Consider the following 19,102-nt stretch of genomic DNA (forward strand, 5'->3'; position numbering starts at 1 on the left):
TCAGAATGGACCATCCTGGATATATTCTATGATGGTTTATCTCAGCTATCAAAGATGTCATTGGATACTTCTGCAGGTGGATCCATTCACCTAAAGAAAATGCCTGCAGAAGCTCAAGAACTCATTGACATGGTTGCTAATAACCAGTTCATATACACTTCTGAGAGGAATCCTGTAAATAATGGGACGCCTATGAAGAAGGGAGTTCTCGAAATTGATACTCTGAATGCCATATTGGCTCAGAACAAAATATTGACTCAGCAAGTCAATATGATTTCTCAGAGTCTGAATGGAATGCAAGCTACATCCAACAGTACTCAAGAGGCATCTTCTGAAGAAGAAGCTTATGATCCTGAAAACCCTGCAATAGCAGAGGTAAATTACTTAGGTGAACCTTATGGAAACACCTATAATCCATCATGGAGAAATCATCCAAATCTCTCATGGGAGGATCAAAGGCCTCAACAAGGCTTTAATAATGGTGGAAGAAACAGGTTTAGCAATAGCAAGCCTTTTCCATCATCCACTCAGCAACAAACAGAGAATTCTGAGCAGAATCCATCTAGCTTAGCAAATTTAGTCTCTGATCTATCTAAGGCCACTGTGAGTTTCATGAATGAAACAAGGTCTTCCATTAGAAATTTGGAAGCACAAGTGGGACAGCTGAGTAAAAGGATCACTGAAATCCCTCCTAGTACTCTCCCAAGCAATACAGAAGAGAATCCAAAAGGAGAGTGCAAGGCCATTGACATAACCAAAATGGCCGAACCCAAAGAAGGAGAGGAGGACGTGAATCCCAAGGGGGAAGACCTCCTGGGACGTCCAATGATCAATAAGGAGCTTCCCTCTGAAGAACCAAAGGAATTTGAGGCTCATCTAGAGACCATAGAGATTTCATTGAACCTCCTTATGCTCTTCATGAGCTCTGATGAATATTCCTCTTCTGAAGAGAATGAGGACGTTACTGAAGAGCAAACTGCCAAGTTTCTTGGTGCAATCATGAAGCTGAATGCCAAATTATTTGGTATTGAAACTTGGGAAGATGAACCTCCCTTGTTCACCAATGAACTAAGTGATCTGGATCAACTGACATTGCCTCAGAAGAGACAGGATCCTAGAAAGTTCATAATACCTTGTACCATAGGCACCATTATCTTTAAGGCTCTGTGTGACCTTGGTTCAGGAATAAACCTCATGCCCCTCTCTGTAATAGAGAAACTGGGAATCTATGGGGTGCAAGCTGCTAAAATCTCATTAGAGATGGCAGACAATTCAAGAAAACAGGCTTATGGACAAGTAGAGGACGTGTTAGTAAAGGTTGAAGGCCTTTACATCCCTGCTGATTTCATAGTCCTGGATACTGGAAAGGAAGAGGATGAATCCATCATCTTAGGAAGACCTTTCCTGGCCACAGCAAGAGCTGTGATTGATGTGGACAGAGAAAAATTGATCCTTCAAGTAAATGAGGACAACCTTGTGTTTACAACTCAAGGATCTCTCTCTGCATCCATGGAGAGGAAGCATAAAAAGCTTCTCTCAAAGCAGAGTCAAACAAAGCCCCCACAGTCAAACTCTAAGTTTGGTGTTGGGAGGCCACAACCAAACTCTAAGTTTGGTGTCAAACCCCCATATCCAAACTCTAAGTTTGGTGTTGGGAGGTCTCAACAAAGCTCTGCATATTTGTGAGGCTCCATGAGAGCCCATTGTCAAGCTATTGACATTAAAGAAGCACTTGTTGGGAGGCAACCCAATTTTTATTTATCTAACTCTATTTTTTTTTTAGTTATATGTCTTTGTAGGTTCATGATCATGTGGAGTCACAAAATAAATATAAAAATTGAAAACGGAATCAAAAACAGCAGAAGAAAAATCACACCCTGGAGGAAGCATCTGCCTGGCGTTCAACGCCAGAACAGAGCATGGTTCTGGCGCTGAACGCCCAAAATGGGCAATATATGGGCGCTGAACGCCCAGAACAAGCATGGTTCTGGCGTTCAACACTAGAAATGGCCAACAAATGGGCGTTGAACGCCCAAAATGGGCACCAACCTGGTGCTGAACGCCCAGAGTTGTGTGCAAGGGCATTTTACATGCCTAATGGGTGCAGGGATGTAAATCCTTGACACCTCCGGATCTGTGGACACCACAGGATCACCTCAAGATCTGTGGACACCACAGGATCATCTCAGGATCTGTGAATCCCACAGGAACCCCACCCACCTCACCCTCTCTCTCTCCATTCATGGTAATCCCTTCTGTTTTCCATTCACCACTCACATCCATACACACATCCCTCCATCTCCTCCGTATCATCTTCTTCTTCTTCTATTCTTTCTTCTTTTGCTCGAGGGCGAGCAACATTCTAAGTTTGGTGTGGTAAAAGCATAAGCTTTTTATTTTTCCATAACCATTAATGGCACCTAAGGCCAGAGAAACCTCAAAGAGGAAAGGGAAGGCAAGTGCTTTCACCTCTGAGCCATGGGAGATGGAAAGATTCATCTCTAAAGCCCATCACTAAGAAAAGGATGGAGTAAACAAGAGAGCCCACTCATGGAGCTCAAGAAACATATGAGGAAGCTCACCATCAAGAGATCCCTGAGATACCTCAAAGGATGCACCTTCCTCCATAGAACTTTTGGGAGCAAACCAACACCTCCCTAGAAGAATTAAGTTCCAATATGGGACAACTAAGGGTGGAACATCAAGAACACTCCAAATTCCTTCATGAAATAAGAGAAGATCAAAAAGCAATGAGGGAGGAGCAACAAAGGCAAGGAAGAGACATAGAAGAGCTCAAGGACATCATTGGTTCCTCAAGAAGGAAACGCCACCATCACTAAGGTGGACTCATTTCTTGTTCTTATTTCTTCTATTTTTTGTTTTCTCTATGCTAAGTGCTTATCTGTGTTTGTGTCTTCATTACATGATCATTAGTAGTTAGTAACTATGTCTTAAAGTTATGAATGTCCTATGAATCCATCACCTCTCTTAAATAAAAAAAATGTTTTAATTCAAAAGAACAAGAAGTACATGAGTTTCGAATTTATCCTTGAACTTAGTTTAATTATATTGATGTGGTGACAATGCTTCTTGTTTTCTGAATGTATGCTTGAACAGTGCATATGTCTTTTGAAGTTGTTGTTTAAGAATGTTAAATATGTTGGCTCTTGAAAGAATGATGACAAGGAGACATGTTATTTGATAATCTGAAAAATCATAAAAATGATTCTTAAAGCAAGAAAAAGCAGCAAAGAACAAAGCTTGCAGAAAAAAAAATAGGCGAAAAAAATAGAAAGAAAAAGAAAAAGCAAGCAGAAAAAGCCAAAAGCTCTTAAAACCAAGAGGCAAGAGCAAAAAGCCAATAACCCTTAAAACCAAAAGGCAAGGGTAAATAAAAAGGATCCCAAGGCTTTGAGCATCAGTGGATAGGAGGGCCTAAAGGAATAAAATCCTGGTCTAAGCGGCTAAACCAAGTTGTCCCTAACCATGTGCTTGTGGCGTGTAGGTGTCAAGTGAAAACTTGAGACTGAGCGGTTAAAGTCAAGGTCCAAAGCAAAAAAAGAGTGTGCTTAAGAACCCTGGACACCTCTAATTGGGGACTTTAGCAAAGCTGAGTCACAATCTGAAAAGGTTCACTCAATTATGTGTCTGTGGCATTTATGTATCCGGTGGTAATACTAGAAAACAAAGTGCTTAGGGCCACGGCCAAGACTCATAAAATAGCTGTGTTCAAGAATCATCATACTGAACTAGGAGAGTCAATAACACTATCTAAACTCTGAGTTCCTATAGATGCAAATCATTCTGAACTTCAATGGATAAAGTGAGATGCCAAAACTATTCAAGAGGCAAAAAGCTATAAGTCCCGCTCATATGATTGAAGCTCTGTTTCATTGATAGTTTGGAATTTATAGTATATTCTCTTCTTTTAATCCTATTTGATTTTCAATTGCTTGGGGACAAGCAACAATTTAAGTTTGGTGTTGTGATGAGCGGATAATTTATACGCTTTTTGGCATTATTTTTAGTATGTTTTTAGTAGGATCTAGTTACTTTTAGGGATGTTTTCATTAGTTTTTATGTTAAATTCACATTTCTGGACTTTACTATGAGTTTGTGTGTTTTTCTGTGATTTCAGGTACTTTCTGGCTGAAATTGAGGGACTTGAGCAAAAATCAGATTCAGAGGTTGAAGAAGACTGTTGATGCTGTTGGATTCTGACCTCCCTGCACTCAAAGTGGATTTTCTGGAGCTACAAAACTCAAAATGGCGCGCTTTTAATTGCGTTGGAAAGTAGCCATCCAGGGCTTTCCAGCAATGTATAATAGTCCATACTTTTCCCAAGTTTAGATGATGCAAACTGGCGTTCAACGCCAACTCTCTGCCCAATTCTGGAGTTCATCACCAGAAAGGGATCAAAAACCAGAGTTGAACGCCAGAAATGGATCAAAACCTGGTGTTCAACTCCACAAATGGCCTCTGCACGTGGAAAGTTAAAGCTCAGCCCAAGCACACACCAAGTGGGCCCCGGAAGTGGATTTATGCATCAATTACTTACTTCTGTAAACCCTAGTAGCTAGTTTATTATAAATAGGACCTCTTACTATTGTATTAGACATCTTTGGATTATATTTTGATCTATTGATCACATTTTGGGGGCTGGCCATCTCGGCCATGCCTGGACCTTTCACTTATGTAATTTTAACGGTAGAGTTTCTACACTCCATAGATTAAGGTGTAGAGCTCTGCTGTTCCTCAAAGATTAATGCAAAGTACTACTGTTTTCTATTCAATTCATCTTATTTCACTTCTAAGATATTCATTCGCACTTCAACCTGAAGGTGATGAACGTGACAATCATCATCATTCCCTATGAACGCGTGCCTGACAACCACTTCCGTTCTACATTAGATTGAATGAGTATCTCTTAGATCTCTTAATCAGAATCTTCGTGGTGTAAGCTAGAATGATGGCGGCATTCAAGAGAATTCGGAAGGTCTAAACCTTGTCTGTGGTATTCCGAGTAGGATTCAATGAATGAATGACTGTGACGAGCTCCAAACTCGCGATTGCTGGGCGTAGTGACAGACGCAAAAGGATAGTAAATCCTATTCCAGCATGATCGAGAACCGACAGATGAATAGCCGTGCCGTGACAGGGTGCATTGACCATTTTCACTGAGAGGATAAGATGAAACCATTGACAAGGGTGATGCCTCCAGACGATTAGCCGTGCCGTGACAGGGCATTTGGATCATTTTCCCGAGAGAAGACCGAAAGTAGCCATTGACAATGGTGATGTATCACATAAAGCCAGCCATGGAAAGGAGTAAGACTGATTGGATGAAGATAGCAGGAAAGCAGGGGTTCAGAGGAACGAAAGCATCTCTATTCACTTATCTGAAATTCTCACCAATGATTTACATAAGTATTTCTATCCCTATTTTATTATATTATTTTCGAAAACTCCATAACCATTTGATATCCGCCTGACTGAGATTTACAAGGTGACCATAGCTTGCTTCATACCAACAATCTCCGTGGGATTCGACCCTTACTCACGTAAGGTATTACTTGGACAACCCAGTGCACTTGCTGGTTAGTTGTGCGAAGTTGTGAACCATGGTATTGGCATCATGTGTTTGGCGCCATTACCAGGGAAAGAAAGAGCGATGAATTTTACATAATCAAAGTGTAATCACAATTTCTGCGCACCAGGTAGCCTGACCTGAAGAGGTCGGTCGCTTTGTCACCAATCATCCCAGGTCGGATAACTCAACCCAGGGTATGAAAAGTGCCCCTGCTTGAGCTCATCCTTCTTTTTTGAGGTCGAGTCCTTGACTTCGGTCCTTCTCTAGTGAAGCCAAACTCAAGCATTTTGTCGATTCTTTTGTAGCAGCTTTTGAATGTAAAACGTTTTCCTCTAAAAGCGCGCGCTTTTATATCGGCGCTTTGGGAACGTGCGAGGGTTTAATACCTTCATTAATTGGTATTAATTGCCCCGTTTTTCCTTGTGGCCTTTTATTTTGAATTTGCGATCAGAAAACAGTTTCCCTTCTTCGCTCCTCTTTGTAACTTCTTTCGTTTTCTCGCTCTCTGTCCTTTGTCTACATTTTGCTTTTCTTGCGTTGCGGCGTCGTTTGGCAATTTTCTAGGCAGTTTCCATTTTTACGTCTTCATTTTCCCTCGAAGCTTCTTTCTTCTTCAGGTTAGTTCCATTCGCATTTTCTTTTTCTTTCGTTGCTTTGGCTTTGTGATGAAGTTTTGATTTTACTTTAGAGAAAGTTTGGATCTTTCTGTTTTTGTCGCGTCTAATTGTTGTTGAAATGTGTATTCTGGGAGTTTTTTCATCTTCTGCATGACCTTTTTTGCCTTTCCTGTTGCTTGATATTTTTAGGGCTTTGCATGTTCTGTTGTTTCTGTCTGATACCGATACCCAGAAAATCTGCATCTTTCCTTGCTTTATTTGAAGATTGCTTTTTGTCTGATTCTGAAAAAAGGTTGTGCCTTTGATGGTTTCTACTTGGCGCGCTTGATGTTTGGGAATGCTTTTTGCTTGGTAGACTGTAAGGCCGTGATTTTGATGACTTTTTTTTGTTTTGTTTTACTTTGATGAAAAAATGCTTGCTGTTTGAAGTCTTCTTTTCTTGTTTGAGAGATGCTGGGGTGCGAGCTGTAGATTTTTCCTAAAAACCCTGCTTTGTTACTGCCTCCAAAGGATGCCCGAGGACTTTGGTTTGAGTCTTGGGGTTTTCCTTTTCTGTTTGTTCGCCTGTATCGTATTGATCGGGTTGTTTTATCCCTTGTCCGAGATGTTTTTAGTAATCCACTCTTCTTTTCTTATTGTAGGATTAGTTGGCCTCATGTCTTCTCGCCATAACATTGTAGAGATGTCTTCCAGAGTTCCCGAGGGGATGTCCGATTGGCTGGACTCCCTTGTTTTGATGTGTGTTTCTGTTGTGGATGCTGAATTTTGCATAGAACTGAGGAAGCGTCATAGGATTTGTGGTAACAGTGCCTGGGAGAAGGATTATGAGCTTATTGCTCCTGATTCTGATGAGAGGGTTTGTTTTCCGACCTCCATCGAGGGGGAGCGTCCCTTCTTCTATGCCTATGAATATTTCTTCAATCAACTGGACGTTACTTTTCCTTTTACTGCTTTTGAGACCGACCTGTTGTGGTCGTGTAATATTGCCCCATCCCATCTTCTCCCGAACTCCTGGGGTTTTATCAAAATTTTTCAGCTACTTTGCCAAGAGTTAGGTGTAACACCTTCTCAGGCTCTCTTCCTTTATCTGTTTGTTTCCGCCAAGCCTGGTGGCTCTTCGAAAAAGAAAGCTTCCTGGGTTTCGTTCAGGTCTGCCCAGGGCCATAAAGTGTTTGCTATGTATGATGAGTCCTTTAAGGATTTCAAAAATTACTTCTTTAAAGTTTGTGCTGTCGAGGGGGCCCGCCCCTTTTTTCTTGATGAAAATAATGAGCCTTCTTTCCCTCTAGAGTGGCAGAAGGATGTGAGAGTGTCTTGCTATTCCTGGGATATGCTTGACGATGTTGAGCGTGCCTTTGTTGTTGTTCTTGAGGATTTATGGGGAGCACCACCCCATCTTGATACAAAAAGGTTTTTGAATGACCCATCCCTGGTCTGGGCTGTTTTGGGTATTTGCCTGACTTATTTCTATACTTGTTTCTTAGTTTTGGCTTCCTCATCTTGTGATTGTGACCCTTTACTGTGGCTGATTTTATGTTTGCAGAGATGTCAAAAAACAATGAATCCATGAAGGCCTTCAAAAGGGCAAAGAAGGCGACTGCTGCTTAGAACATCTCGGCCAAGGCGGCCGAGGAGGGATATTTCCAAGTGCAAGTGAAGCCACCTGTGCCGAGTTCTCCTGGACCGAGGAAGGTGATCCCTACTCCTCGGGTTCGTCTGGCTGACCCTCCACCGACTTCTGCTTCTAGTTCTGGTGCTCCTCCCAACAAGAAACAAAAAACAGCTGAGCCTTTCAACCTTGATGCTCCTGACTTTAATGCAATTGAATTTGTGGATCAACAAATCGGTCCCTACGGTGCCCTTCCTATGGACGATGTGTCGCTCCTTCGCCATCAGGACTTTATAACTCGAAGTAGTGTTAAAATGGCGTATATGGGGGCTGCCCTATACCGGACTGCTCAAAATCTTCCTCTCCACGCCACCAAAGCCTTTATGGAGGAGGCTAAACAGGAGTTTGATCGGATGAAGGGCCTGAAGGAGGAGCTTGAAGTAAAGGTAGCCAAGTTGGAGAAGGATCTAGAGAACAAGAAGGCGAGTTCACTTTCTCTGGCGGCTTCTGTAAGGCTGGCCGAGGACATGGCACTGAGACATAAAGACAGCTATGTTACATCCTATTGGGAGGGAATGCGTCTGAAGGCGGAGTTGGAGAACGCCCGAGCTGATTACTCCGAGCTCCAGGGTCATCTTGTTGGCAGTTGGTGCACGAAATTGTGATCTCCAGGCTCGAACAAATCCTGGTAATGGCTCCAAAGCTTGGTGCTCTGATCTTAATTCATAATTGTCACAACTTCGATACAACTAACCAGCAAGTGCACTGGGTCGTCCAAGTAATACCTTACGTGAGTAAGGGTCGAATCCCACGGAGATTGTTGGTATGAAGCAAGCTATGGTCACCTTGTAAATCTCAGTCAGGCAGATATAAAGTGATAATGGTGTTTTCGAATATTATATAATAAAATAGGGATAGAGATACTTATGTAAATCATTGGTAGGAATTTCAGATAAGCGAATGGAGATGCTTTTCGTTCCTCTGAACCTCTGCTTTCCTGCTATCTTCATCCAATCAGTCTTACTCCTTTCCATGGCTGGCTTTATGCAAGGGCATCACCGTTGTCAGTGGCTACATCCCCTCCTCTCAGTGAATAATATGCTCATGCACCCTGTCACGGCACGGCTATTCATCTGTCGGTTCTCGATCATGCTGGAATAGGATTCACCCTCCTTTTGCGTCTGTCACTAACGCCCAGCACTCGCGAGTTTGAAGCTCGTCACAGTCATTCAATCATTGAATCCTACTCGGAATACCACAGACAAGGTTTAGACCTTCTGGATTCTCTTGAATGCCGCCATCATTCTAGCTTACGCCACGAAGATTCTGGTTAAGAGATCTAAGAGATATTCATTCTAGCTTATTTCATGTAGAACGGAAGTGTTTGTCAGGCACGTGTTCATAGGGGAGATGGTGATGAACGTCACACATAATCATCACCTTCATCACGTTGTTGGGTGCGAATGGATATCTTAGAAGCGAAATAAGATGAATTGAATAGAAAACAGTAGTACTTGCATTAATCTTTGAGGAACAGCAGAGCTCCACACCTTAATCTATGGAGTGTAGAAAATCTATCGTTAAAAATACATAAGTGAAAGGTCCAGGCATGGCCGAGAGGCCAGCTCCTCTGATCTAAGAACCAGGCGTCCAAAGATGCCTAATACAATAGTAAGAGGTCCTATTTATAATAAACTAGCTACTAGGGTTTACATGAGTAAGTATTTGATGTATAAATCCACTTCCGGGGCCCACTTGGTGTGTGTTTGGGCTGAGCTTAAGTGTTGCACGTGCAGAGGCCATTTGTGGAGTTGAACGCCAATTTTTGTGCCAGTTTGGGCGTTCAACTCTGGTTTTGGATCCTTTTCTGGCGCTGGACGCCAAATTTGGGTAGAAAGCTGGCGTTGAACGCCAGTTTACGTCGTCAATTCTTGGCCAAAGTATGGACTATTATATATTTCTGGAAAGCCCTGGATGTCTACTTTCCAACGCAATTGGAAGCGCGCCATTTCGAGTTCTGTAGCTCCAGAAAATCCACTTTGAGTGCAGGGAGGGCAGAATCCAACAGCATCAGCAGTCCTTTTTCAACCTCTGAATCTGATTTCTGCTCAAGTCCCTCAATTTCAGCCAGAAAATACCTGAAATCACAGAAAAACACACAAACTCATAGTAAAGTCCAGAAATGTGAATTTAACACAAAATCTATTAAAAACATCCCTAAAAGTAACTAGATTCTACTAAAAACATACTAAAAACAATGTCAAAAAGCGTATAAATTATCCGCTCATCACAACACCAAACTTAAATTGTTGCTTGTCCCCAAGCAACTGAAAATCAACATAGGATAAAAAGAATAGAATATACTATAAATTCCAAACTATCAATGAAACATAGCTCCAATCAAATGAGCGGGACTTATAGCTTTTTGCCTCTTGAATAGTTTTGGCATCTCACTTTATCCATTGAGGTTCAGAATGATTGGCATCTATAGGAACTCAGAGTTCATATAGTGTTATTTGATTCTCCTAGTTCAGTATGATGATTCTTGAACACAGCTATTTTATGAGTCTTGGCCGTGGCCCTAAGCACTTTGTTTTCCAGTATTACCACCGGATACATAAATGCCACAGACACATAATTGGGTGAACCTTTTCAGATTGTGACTCAGCTTTGCTAAAGTCCCCAATTAGAGGTGTCCAGGGTTCTTAAGCACACTCTTCTTTTGCTTTGGACCTTGACTTTAACCGCTCAGTCTCAAGTTTTCACTTGACACCTACACGCCACAAGCACATGGTTAGGGACAGCTTGGTTTAGCCGCTTAGACCAGGATTTTATTCCTTTAGGCCCTCCTATCCACTGATGCTCAAAGCCTTGGGATCCTTTTTAATTGCCCTTGCCTTTTGGTTTTAAGGGTTATTGGCTTTTTCTGCTTGCTTTTTCTTTTTCTTTCTATTTTTTTTTTCGCCTATTTTTTTTTTCTATTTTTTTTCTGCAAGCTTTGTTCTTTGCTGCTTTTTCTTGCTTCAAGGATCATTTTTATGATTTTTCAGATTATCAAATAACATGTCTCCTAGTCATCATTCTTTCAAGAGCCAACATATTTAACATTCTTAAACAACAACTTCAAAAGACATATGCACTGTTCAATCATACATTCAGAAAATAAGAAGCACTGTCACCACATCAATATAATTAAACTAAGTTCAAGGATAAATTCGAAACTCATGTACTTCTTGTTCTTTTAAATTAAAACAGTTTTTATTTAAGAGAGGTGATGGATTCATAGGACATTCATATCTTTAAGACATAGTTACTAACTACTAATGATCATGTAATGAAGACACAAACATATATAAGCACATAACATATAAAAACGAAAAACAGAGAAAGTAAGAACAAGGAATGAGTCCACCTTAGTGATGTCCTTGAGCTCTTCTATGTCTCTTCCTTGTCTTTGCTGCTCCTTCTTCATTGCTTTTAGATCTTCTCTGATTTCATGAAGGATGATGGAGTGCTCTTGATGTTCCACCCTTAGTTGCTTCCAATAATTGTGTGGAAGAAAATGTATCCCCTGAGGTATCTCAGGGATCTCTTGATTTGCAGTCAAATGTTCTACCACTGAGCTATAGACCCTTGATGGAAGCTTTTGTCTTCCCTTTCCTCTTTCTAGAGGCTTCTCTGGCCTTAGGTGCCATCAATGGTTATGGAAAAAACAAAAAAGCTATGCTTTTTACCACACCAAACTTAGAATGTTGCTCGCCCTCGAGCAAAAGAAGAAAGAATAGAAGAATAAGAAGAAGATATGGAGGAGATGGAGGGAGATGTGTATTCGGCCATATGGGTGGGATTGGGTGGGAAAGAGATGTTGAATTTTGAAGGAAAGTGGGTGTTTGGATGTGAGTGGTAAAGAGTTAATAGGGAAGAGTGTTTATTGGGAATAGAGGATGATTGAGAAGAGAGAGGAGAGTGAGTGGAGGTAGGTGGGGATCCTATGGGGTCCACAGATCCTGAGGTGATCCTATGAGGTCCACAGATCTTGAGGTGTCAAGGCATTTACATCCCTGCACCAATTTAGGCATGCAAAATGCCCTTGCACACAACTCTGGGCGTTCAGCGCCAGGTTGGTGCCCATTTTGGGCGTTCAACGCCCATTTGCTGCCATTTCTGGCGTTGAACGCCAGAACCATGCTTGTTCTGGGCGTTCAGCGCCAGGATGCTCCCATTCTGGGCGTTCAGCGCCAGAACTATGCTCTGTTCTGGCGTTTGAACGCCAGACAGATGCTCCTCCAGGGTGTGATTTTTCTTCTGCTGTTTTTGATTCCGTTTTTGAATTTTTTTGTTTATTTTGTGACTCCACATGATCATGAACCTAAGAAAACATGAAAAACAATAAAAATAAGAATTAGATAAACATTGGGTTGCCTCCCAACAAGCGCTTCTTTAATGTCAATAGCTTGATAGTGGGCTCTCATGGAGCCTCACAGATGTGCAGAGCTTTGTTGAGACTCTCCAACACCAAACTTAGAGTTTGGATATGGGAGTTCAACACCAAACTTAGAGTTTGGTTGTGGCCTCCCAACACCAAACTTAGAGTTTGACTGTGGGGGCTCTGGTTGACTCTGCTTGGAGAGAAACTTTTTCTGCTTCCTCCCCATGGTTGCAGAGGGAGATCCTTGAGTTTTAAACACAAGGGAGTTCTCATTCTATTGAAGGAATATTTCACCTCTATCAACATCAATCACAGCTCTTGCTGTGGCCAGGAAAGGTCTTCCTAGGATGATGGATTCATCCTCTTCCTTTCCAATATCCAGGACTATGAAATCAGCAGGGATGTAAAGGCCTTCAACCTTTACTAACACGTCCTCTACTTGTCCATAAGCCTGTTTTCTAGAGCTGTCTGCCATCTCTAATGAGATTTTAGCAGCTTGCACCCCATAGATTCCCAGTTTCTCTATTACAGAGAGGGGCATGAGGTTTATTCCTGAACCAAGGTCACACAGAGCCTTAAAGATCATGGTGCCTATGGTACAGGGTATTATGAACTTTCCAGGATCCTGTCTCTTCTGAGGCAATGTCAGTTGATCCAGATCACTTAGTTCATTGATGAACAAGGGAGGTTCAACTTCCCAAGTATCAATGCCAAATAATTTGGCATTCAGCTTCATGATTGCACCAAGAAACTTGGCAGTTTGCTCTTCAGTAACATTCTCATTCTCTTCAGAAGAAGAATATTCATCAGAGCTCATGAAGGGCATAAGGAGGTTCAATGGGATCTCTATGGTCTCTAGATAGGCCTCAGAGTCCTTTGGTTCCTCAGAGGGAAGCTCCTTATTAATCACTGGACGTCCCAGGAGGTCTTCCTCCTTGGGATTCACGTCCTCTCCTCTCCTCACAGGTTCGGCCATGGCGCTTATGTCAATGGCCTTGCACTCTCCTTTTGGATTCTCTTCTGTATTGCTTGGGAGAGTACTAGGAGGGATTTCAGTGATCCTTTTACTCAGCTGGCCCACTTGTGCTTCCAGATTTCTAATGGAAGACCTTGTTTCATTCATGAAACTTACAGTGGCCTTAGATAGATCAGAGACTAGATTTGCTAAATTAGAAGCATTTTGTTCAGAGTTCTCTGTCTGTTGCTGAGTTGATGATGGAAAAGGCTTGCTATTGCTAAACCTGTTTCTTCCACCATTATTAAAGCCTTGTTGGGGCTTTTGATCCTTCCATGAGAAATTTGGATGATTTCTCCATGTTGAGTTATAGGTGTTTCCATAAGGTTCACCTAAGTAATTCACCTCTGCTATTGCAGGGTTCTCAGGATCATAGGCCTCTTCTTCATAAGAAGCCTCTTGAGTACTGTTGGATGCCGCTTGCATTCCATGCAGACTCTGAGAGATCATATTGACTTGCTGAGTCAATATTTTATTCTGAGCCAATATGGCATTCAGAGTATCAACCTCAAGAACTCCCTTCTTCATAGGCGTCCCATTACTCACAGGATTCCTTTCAGAAGTGTACATGAACTGGTTATTAGCAACCATGTCAATGAGTTCTTGAGCTTCTGCAGGCGTTTTCTTTAGGTGAATGGATCCACCTGCAGAAGTGTCCAGTGACATCTTTAATAGCTCAGATAAACCATCATAGAATATATATAGGATGGTCCATTCTGAAAGCATGTCAGAAGGACACTTTTTGGTCAACTGTTTGTATCTTTCCCAAGCTTCATAGAGGGATTCACCTTCTTTCTGTCTGAAGGTTTGAACATCAGCTCTAAGCTTGCTCAGCTTTTGAGGAGGAAAGTACTTGGCTAAGAAAGCCGTGACCAGCTTATCCCAAGAGTTCAGGCTGTCTTTGGGTTGAGAATCCAACCATAATCTAGCTCTATCTCTTACAGCAAAAGGGAAAAGCATGAGCCTGTAGACTTCAGGATCTACTCCATCAGTCTTAACAGTATCACATATCTGCAAGAATTCAGTTAAGAACTGAAAAGGATCTTCAGATGGAAGTCCATGAAACTTGCAGTTCTGCTGCATCAGAGAAACTAACTGAGGTTTCAGCTCAAAGTTGTTTGCTCCAATGGCAGGAATGGAGATGCTTCTTCCATGTAAATTGGAATTAGGTGCAGTAAAGTCACCAAGCATTCTCCTTGCATTGTTGTTGGGTTCGGCTGCCATTTCCTTTACTTGTTCAAAATTTTCAATCAAGTTGTCTCTGGATTGTTGTAATTTAGCTTCTCTTAGTTTCCTTTTCAGAGTCCTTTCAGGTTCTGGATCAGCTTCAACAAGAATGCCTTTTTCTCTGTCCCTGCTCATAAGAAAGAGAAGAGAACAAGAAAAGAAGAGGAATCCTCTATGTCACAGTAAAGAGGTTCCTTATTGTTAGTAGAAGAAAAGAAGAAGAAATTCGAACACAGATAGAGGAGGGGGTTCGAATTTGGTGATGATGTGAGGAAGAGATGTTAGTAGATGAATAAACAAATAGAAGAAGATGAGAGGGGGAAGTGAATTTTCGAAAACAATTTTTGAAAAAGAGTTAGTGATTTTTGAAAATAGTTTTTGAAAAAGGTTAGTATTTTTTTCGAAATTTTTTTTTTAAATAAAAAATAAAAATAATTAGTTAATAAAAAAGAAATTTTTGAAAAAGGGGGAAGATATTTTCGAAAATTAGAGAGAGAGAGTTAGTTAGGTAGTTTTGAAAAAGTTAAGAAACAAACAAAAAGTTAGTTAGTTAGTTGAAACAAATTTTGAAAAGATAAGAAGTTAGGAAGTTAGAAAAGATATTTTGAAAAGATATTTTTGAAAAAGATAAGATAAGAAGATATTTTTGAAAAGATATGATTGAAATTAGTTTTGAAAAAGATTTGATTTTTAAAATCACAATTAATGACTTGATTCATAAGAAATCACAAGATATGATTCTAGAACTTAAAGTTTGAATCTTTCTTAACAAGCAAGTAACAAACTTCAAATTTTTGAATCAAAACATTAATTGATTATATTATTTTCGAAAATTTGATATAAAAATAAGAAAAAGATTTTTGAAAAATATTTTTTTAATTTTCGAAAATAACTAAGAATTTTGAAAAAGATTTGATTTTTGAAAAAGATAAGATTTTCAAATTGAAAATTTGATTTGACTCATAAGGAACAACTTTGATTTTTAAAAATTTTTGAAAAAGTCAACTCAATTTTCGAATTTGATGAGAGAAAAAGGGAAAGATATATTTTTTTTTTTGAATTTTTATGATGAGAGAGAAAAACAAGAAAAATGATGCAATGCATGAAATTTTTAGATCAAAACAATGAATGCATGCAAGAATGCTATGAATGTCAAGATGAACACCAAGAACACTATGAATGTCATGATGAACATCAAGAACATATTTTTGAAAAATTTTTAATGCAAAGAAAATATGCAAGACACCAAACTTTAGAATTCTTTAATGCTTGCGCACTAAGAATTCAAGAATGCATATGATAAACATGAAAAGACACAAAACAAAAAATCATCAAGATCAAATAAGAAGACTTACCAAGAACAACTTGAAGATCATGAAGAACACCATGAATGCATGATATTTTCGAAAAAATGCAAGATGCATATGCAAGTGACACCAAACTTATGATATGACTCAAGACTCAAACGAGAAATACAAAAATATTTTTGATTTTTATGATTTTCTATTTTTTTGGATTTTTATTTTATGTTTTTCGAAAAATAATTTTGAAAAAGAAAATAAGGATTCCAAAATTTTTAATATGAATTCCAGGAATCTTATGCTCTAAAGCTCCAATCAAAGGGTCAGGCATGGCTTAATAGCCAGCCAAGCTTTAGTATGTAACTCAGACATGACACGCCTGACATTCCTTACATTCAACAGCCAATTGGCTAAGAAAGATAAAGAAACTCTTTTCTTGAGTATAAGAATTGAGACATGGCTTTACAGCCAGCCAGGCTTCAACATGCTCCATGAAACACTAGAATTCATTCTTAAAAATTCTGAAAGGAAAATATATTTTTGAAAACATTTTTATTTTAAATTTTTTTTTTTCGAAAACAAAGGAAGAATTTTTGAAAATTTTTTTGAAAACAAGACAAAAAGAAAATTACCTAATCTGAGCAACAAGATGAACCGTCAGTTGTCCAAACTCGAACAATCCCCGGCAACGGCGCCAAAAACTTGGTGCACGAAATTGTGATCTCCAGGCTCGAACAAATCCTGGTAATGGCTCCAAAGCTTGGTGCTCTGATCTTAATTCATAATTGTCACAACTTCGATACAACTAACCAGCAAGTGCACTGGGTCGTCCAAGTAATACCTTACGTGAGTAAGGGTCGAATCCCACGGAGATTGTTGGTATGAAGCAAGCTATGGTCACCTTGTAAATCTCAGTCAGGCAGATATAAAGTGATAATGGTGTTTTGGAATATTATATAATAAAATAGGGATAGAGATACTTATGTAAATCATTGGTAGGAATTTCAGATAAGCGAATGGAGATGCTTTTCGTTCCTCTGAACCTCTGCTTTCCTGCTATCTTCATCCAATCAGTCTTACTCCTTTCCATGGCTGGCTTTATGCAAGGGCATCACCGTTGTCAGTGGCTACATCCCCTCCTCTCAGTGAATAATATGCTCACGTACCCTGTCACGGCACGGCTATTCATCTGTCGGTTCTCGATCATGCTGGAATAGGATTCACCCTCCTTTTGCGTCTGTCACTAACGCCCAGCACTCGCGAGTTTGAAGCTCGTCACAGTCATTCAATTATTGAATCCTACTCGGAATACCACAGACAAGGTTTAGACCTTCCGGATTCTCTTGAATGCCGCCATCATTCTAGCTTACGCCACGAAGATTCCGGTTAAGAGATCTAAGAGATATTCATTCTAGCTTATTTCATGTAGAACGGAAGTGTTTGTCAGGCACGTGTTCATAGGGGAGATGGTGATGAGCGTCACACATAATCATCACCTTCATCACGTTGTTGGGTGCGAATGGATATCTTAGAAGCGAAATAAGATGAATTGAATAGAAAACAGTAGTACTTGCATTAATCTTTGAGGAACAGCAGAGCTCCACACCTTAATCTATGGAGTGTAGAAACTCTACCGTTAAAAATACATAAGTGAAAGGTCCAGGCATGGCTGAGAGGCCAGCCCCTCTGATCTAAGAACCAGGCGTCCAAAGATGCCTAATACAATAGTAAGAGGTCCTATTTATAATAAACTAGCTACTAGGGTTTACATGAGTAAGTATTTGATGTATAAATCCACTTCCGGGGCCCACTTGGTGTGTGTTTGGGCTGGGCTTAAGTGTTGCACGTGCAGAGGCCATTTGTGGAGTTGAACGCCAGTTTTTGTGCCAGTTTGGGCGTTCAACTCTGGTTTTGGATCCTTTTCTGGCGCTGGACGCCAGATTTGGGTAGAAAGCTGGCGTTGAACGCCAGTTTACGTCGTCAATTCTTGGCCAAAGTATGGACTATTATATATTGCTGGAAAGCCCTGGATGTCTACTTTCCAACGCAATTGGAAGCGCGCCATTTCGAGTTCTGTAGCTCCAGAAAATCCACTTTAAGTGCAGGGAGGTCAGAATCCAACAGCATCAGCAGTCCTTTTTCAACCTCTGAATCTGATTTCTGCTCAAGTCCCTCAATTTCAGCCAGAAAATACCTGAAATCACAGAAAAATACACAAACTCATAGTAAAGTCCAGAAATGTGAATTTAACACAAAATCTATTAAAAACATCCCTAAAAGTAACTAGATTCTACTAAAAATATACTAAAAACAATGTCAAAAAGCGTATAAATTATCCGCTCATCAGCAGCGTAACTGCTGCTTATGAGAACCTGAAAGAGCAAGTTCAGATTATTGCTCCCGAGGCCGACCTTACTCTCTTCAGCTTGGATAATATTGTCCGGGATGGTAAGATTGTCCCTGATGACGAGGATGATGATGATGTCGATCCCCTCCCTGTGTCTTCTGCCAAGGTGTCAGCTCCTGCTGTTCCTCCTGCAGAGGTCGGCCCTCCCACTTCTGATCCTGACTGCTAGATCTTAAACCGGGACGATGGTACTGTAGATGCTGTTCCTCTCCAGGCTCACCCTCCTTCTCCTCGAACTGATGCTGCTGAAAAGTCTTCTGATGTTTAACTGAACTTTTTATCTTGATTGTGTAGATAGCCCGGCTTGTGGGCTTTTAAACTCTTTATTTTGTAAATTTCATTTTGCTAACTGTTGACACTTGTTTAGTTGCTTATTTAGCAACTTTAGGCTAAAAAACAAAAAATAGCTTTCAAGTTCTTGGGGCTGATTTGGGTAGCCTCTTTGAATTTGTTTTCATCACAACTTCGCGCCTTTAGTATCGTGTCGATCTTTATCTCGTCTAGGCCTTTTTCTAGGCTTTTTGGTAGTCTTTCGCACTTTACGTGGGTCGACTTCGTCATGTCGGGCCCTTCAAAGTTACTTTTGTAATTCTCTTTTTTGGACCTTGTTCAGGTCTCTTTCAGAGATTACGTTTATAACTTTTATGTTTTAGGCCGACTTCGTCATGTCGGATCAAGTTATTTTGTAATTCTCTTTCTTGGACTTTGTTCAAATCTCTTTCAGGGATTACTTCTATAACTTTATGTTTTGGGCCAACTTCGTCATGTCGGTCCCTTCTAAGTTACTTTTGTAATCCTCTTTCTTAGACCTTGTTCAGGTCTCTTTCAGGGATTACTTCTATAACTTTATGTTTTGCGCCGACTTCGTCATGTCGGGCCCTTCTAAGTTATTTTTGTAATCCTCTTT

At 40.4% G+C, this 19,102-nt stretch overlaps 1 non-coding gene across 1 annotated transcript; it reads left to right on the forward strand.

Moving 5' to 3' along the window:
- Positions 1 to 13,980: 13,980 nt before the first annotated feature.
- On the forward strand, positions 13,981 to 14,088 carry LOC148575091 (small nucleolar RNA R71). Its single transcript, XR_015905741.1, has one exon. It is a non-coding gene; the product is annotated as a small nucleolar RNA R71 (small nucleolar RNA).
- The last annotated feature ends 5,014 nt before the right edge of the window (positions 14,089 to 19,102 follow it).

The sequence above is a fragment of the Arachis ipaensis genome, chromosome B2 (assembly GCF_059453495.1).
Source record: "Arachis ipaensis isolate K30076 ecotype BB chromosome B2, ASM5945349v1, whole genome shotgun sequence".
In the NCBI taxonomy this organism is placed as follows: domain Eukaryota; kingdom Viridiplantae; phylum Streptophyta; class Magnoliopsida; order Fabales; family Fabaceae; genus Arachis; species Arachis ipaensis.